General features: G+C 49.5%; 1 long non-coding RNA gene across 1 annotated transcript; it reads left to right on the top strand.

Annotated features, from left to right (window-relative positions):
* Nucleotides 1-243: 243 nt before the first annotated feature.
* On the top strand, nucleotides 244-1,114 carry LOC121723338. Its single transcript, XR_006034922.1, has 4 exons — nucleotides 244-478; nucleotides 558-632; nucleotides 721-798; nucleotides 894-1,114. It is a non-coding gene; the product is annotated as an uncharacterized LOC121723338 (long non-coding RNA).
* Nucleotides 1,115-4,661: the final 3,547 nt, after the last annotated feature.

The raw sequence follows: 4,661 nt of genomic DNA, 5'->3' as shown, positions 1-4,661 counted from the left end.
GAGGTTGTGCTTAGTAGGCCGTTGTATGCAAACACACAGTGCAGGGGCATGGGACGAAGAGACCCCAGAAGAGTTTCACAGTTTTCTGGGATTGATCATTGACATGGGACTTCACTTCCCTCCCTAATATCCATTGCTACTGGGGAACCAAGTCTCTGAAGGGATCAGGGAGCGTTGACCAAATGAGAAATACATATTGTGTACACTTTTTCTCCATTGACATTGCTGTTTCAATATGTAGCAGATTGGGCTACGCCCTATTATTTGGCTCCTTTGCTTCTCCCCCTGTGCTGGATTGGTGTGGCTGCGTTCATCCTAATTACAGGGCGGACCTAGGCAGACTTATATCTAGGAACGCAAATTGCTACCTGGATGTGCTACTTTCTCTCTTTCCCGTCTTCCGGGGCGCATAGTAGTTTGGCGTGGATCACAACTTGGATGGTGAAGCCGCCATCAAGTGAATGCTCTCACGAGTAAGGTAAGCTACTTGACGTTTATCTGTGCTGTGCGTGCACGATTGCTCTTACATCCAGTATATCTCCACTTCCGTGTCGTAGAGCTTGGTCTGTCCTGTCGGCGTTGAGGCCGGTGTAGCACTGTTGAGCCTGGTGTCTGCCTTAAAGCAGCTAGAGGTAGGCTTGTTTATTTTAAACCCTTTTCGTAATCCAATTGATCTCCGTTTGCAAACGGCAATCCTAATTGCCTCGATTGTGTTATTAGTGGTGTTGTCGGAGCTAACGCAGCTTCCCCCTCCCTCTCCCTCAACTTGATGGTTAGGAACGAACTCTTTTTAACCTGGTATGTATGTGGACAATATATTAAACTGCTAAAGGCTAATTTGCTATCTTTATTGTCCGTGATGGTAGCCTGTATACACTTGTTGTTTTTCACAGATATATGAAGTCGGCTGGCATCGCCAAGTGTCTCCACGCCACACGCGGCTGCTGTTCTGTCTCTTACGAAGTTTATCGCGTCCTCTTCAATCCTCGGTTTGACGCTGGGGTTATTGTGTAACCTACTGGTGGTATTGTTTGTCGTACCAGTTGTGATTGATTGTGCATGGGATTCATTTTGGACTGATCTGCATAACGCATGTTTAGGGCTTTCTGGCCGTATGGTGCATGTTTGATTGCTTGCTTCTTTCTGTGTATTTGCATGTGGTTTATTATGTTCTTTTCTTATGCCTTTCCTTTTTGTTCCCTGTGATGCATGTTTAGAGCTGCTTTGCGCTGCATGCACATTTGAGTATTTGCGGGGTTAACTCACCTGTATCTTACAGCCCCTTCATTGTAGTGTTTCATTGTGGGAACTGCTGTGCATGTGCATGTGTGTGGTTGGTAGTGGTGTGTGTGTGAGCGTGTATTTGTGTGCAGTAACGTTATTCCCCCCCATCGCCGTGACCAGGGCGGTTGCACTGCTCCAGCTTGACCTCTGGGGGCTTCAACATCTGTGGGGCGGCCATTCCAGCCTCCAGCCCCACAGCTCAAAAGCTAAGTATAACCATACCGGCTAATGCTAAGTTAGTGTGATTGTGCTACCCACAGTTCTAACCATAGTCTCTCCCCCCCTCTCTCCCTTGTTCTCCTTTGGACAGGTGCGGTGTGGTCCAAGCGAGCGGCAGGCTCACCCTCAGGTGGTGGGGTCCCTTCACGTTTCCTGTAGCACACCTCGGGTGTCAATCCTTAGCTTTGGAGTGCAGTGTGATTGCAGTGTGAGTGCAGTGATTGCAGTGTGATTCTCACGTGTGATTTGTGGGTGTCTTCTGGACCGCTTCCCCCCCCTCCTGTAGTCCTGCCGGTCGTGGTAAGCCCTCGCCCTGCTCCGTTTTCCCTTTTCTTGAGATTGCCCATAGACCTTGTGTGCCAGCTGACGTGCAGCCTCGCTGGTCACCGTATGTACGGTATGGTGTGTATGTATGTGTGTGTATGTGTGTCGTGTCTCTCATACTGGTATCTTTCAGGGGAATTGCCGAGACATTTCCTCAGAGTTGGGTTTTATAATTGTAACTAAGATCTGTCAATAAAATGTATATTTTTGGAATCTAAGTCTCTAGCTTCTCCTGTGTTTGAACCTGTGTGACCTAAATTGAACTCAAAGGGTTAGCATTGGCTTAAACTATTTCCTAGGGGTGAACCCTCCCCCTAGGTGGCGTAGTCATCAATACATTATACTAACTTCCTCATACCACTTGCCACATTTGGCGTAGTCGGCAGGATCCATTTCTTGAAGCTAGAGACATTAGATCCTTGGTTTTTTTTGTGGCTTTCATGTAGGGTTTTTTTTTTTTTTTTTTTTTTTTTTTACCCATATAGAAGTTGCAATCCCAGGACTTTGCAATCCCTGGTTTTCTTTGAACAGCAGAGACAGAACAGCAGCCCCTAATCAAATTAATCGGTAGTATTGCAGCCTAGTCTTGTGAAATTGGTTTAGTGTTCTTTCCCTGGCAGCATGGAGAAGGAAATGCAACAGCTCCGAGACAAACTGCAGCAGCTCAGGGCTGATAATGAGCGGCTTCGTCAAGAAAGGGTTGGTTCCCAAGCAGGCTCTAGTACAGCTACCCCGGCCTCTGCGACAACAGGTAATGCTTCATCAGTAGGGGCCAGTGCAACAGTCCCTGAGCGGCTGATAGTCATACCTAGAGACCGGAAGTGTCCCATGTTTAATGGCAAGAGTGGCATAGGTATAGCGGAGTGGATAGAGGAGCTACAAGCGTGTATGCGTGCCCGCCACCTTTCAGTCGATGATCAGGCCTTCTTTATCTTTGATCATTTAGAGGGAGAGGCAAGGGAGGAAATTAAATATCGTCCAGGCACAGAGCGGAGAGATCCTGCTAAGGTTCTGGACATTTTGAGGGAATTGTATGGGTGTACTCGGTCATATGTAACCCTGCAGCAAGCCTTTTTCTCCAGACAGCAGCAGGAGGGGGAAACATTACACGAGTTTTCCTTAGCTCTAATGGCTTTGATGGAACAGGTCAGACAGTGTGCACCTGATGGCATGCCCAATGCTGATGTTCTTCTCCGGGATCAATTTGTAGAACATGTCATAGATAGCACCCTCCGTAGGGAGTTAAAACAGTTTGTTCGGCGGCAACCTGTTGCCACCTTATTGGAAGTACGTGGTGAAGCTATGAGGTGGGAGCAGGAAGGGTTTCCTGGTGGTGCTAGGGGGCGCAGTTTCTCTCTTCCATCAGTGTATGGCCTACAGTGTGGCGTACAGGGGCGTTCCCGCCCTGCACCCCTGGTTTCGCCGGGAGGTGAATTGGGGGAATTGAAGGAACTACTGAAGCGGCAGCAGGAGCAGCTCAACCAGCTCACTCAGACCGTGGCGTCCTTGCAGAACCCCCCACTGCGGAGCAGGCCCCCTCGCAATGGTCCATTAACTTGCCGAAGGTGCCAGCAGCCTGGCCACTTTGCCAGAGAGTGTGATGGAGAACGAGTCCCTCCTCGCCCTCGAGCCAGTTCCACCTCTGGTCCACCTCTTGGCATAGCTGGACCTCCCCACTCTTCCCACCAGCCGGGAAACTAAAGCCCACTGAGCTGCCGAGCCAAGGCTCAGTTGGGGTATCTACTGGCTCACGAGGTGGTGGAATATCCAAGCTAATGTCGTCTTGTCCAAACATTGATGTTTTGATTGGGGGGGTTACTGTTTCCTGTTTGTTAGATACCGGGTCCATGGTTTCCACGGTAACTGAGGGTTTCTTTTTACAGCAGTTTGAACCTTGGGGACATGAACGTCTCCAGTCTTGCCATTGGTTACAGCTTAGGGCAGCGAATGGGCTTGCCATCCCATACATTGGCTACCTGGAGTTGGATGTGGTCCTGTGTGGTAAAGTAATGCCTCGTTGTGGTATTCTTGTAGTGAAAGACCCTCCTGGCACTTCACCTGCTGTCCCTGGAGTTTTGGGGATGAATGTTATTAGCCGGTGCTACCAAGAACTTTTTGGGGCCCATGGCCTGTCTCTTTTTGATTTCCCTTCAGTATCACAAGCTCCTGGTCCAGTGGTTGAGGCCCTACAGCAGTGCCATCAGTCCGCAGCCCAGGTTCCGAGTATTCATACTGGCACTGCCCGTGTGCGAGGTGCACACGCTGTGCGCATCCCAGGTGGTGCAATGAAATTTGTGGCTAGTACCTGTGCAGAACAGCTCTCTGGCCAGACGGCACTTTTTGAGCCTCTTGAGTCCGGTCTACCAGCTGGATTGCTGGCCTCCCCATGTTTGGTTCAGGTTGTCAGAGGTACAGCTTATGTCCCTATTGTTAATGTGGGGATGACCGAAGTCCTCCTTTACTCTCGCGCTAGCCTCGGCTCTTTAAGTAGGGCTCAGGTCATCAGTTTACCTATGGGTGTGACTGAGGTCAGGTCTGTCACCGCTACTGTTTCCTCCCAAGTAGCCAACAGTTCAGTGCAGGATAGAATAGATGTGGTTGACTTGTCTGCATTGTCAGACCACGAACAGACTGGGGCTAAGGGCCTGTTACAGAGGTATAGTTCCGTTTTCTCTGCACATGACGGTGACTTGGGTTGCACAAACTTAATCTCCCATGACATCCCATTGCTTGACGATGTGCCTGTACGGCAAAGATATCGACGTGTTCCACCATCTGAATACGAGGTTGTGAAGGCCCATATTAATCAGCTTCTTGAAGCACAGGTAGTGAGG

Source organism: Alosa sapidissima, chromosome 11 (assembly GCF_018492685.1).
Source record: "Alosa sapidissima isolate fAloSap1 chromosome 11, fAloSap1.pri, whole genome shotgun sequence".
In the NCBI taxonomy this organism is placed as follows: Eukaryota; Metazoa; Chordata; class Actinopteri; order Clupeiformes; family Clupeidae; genus Alosa; species Alosa sapidissima.
The sequence above is the reverse complement of the archived record's forward strand: the minus strand, read 5'-3'. Positions and strand labels throughout refer to the sequence as shown.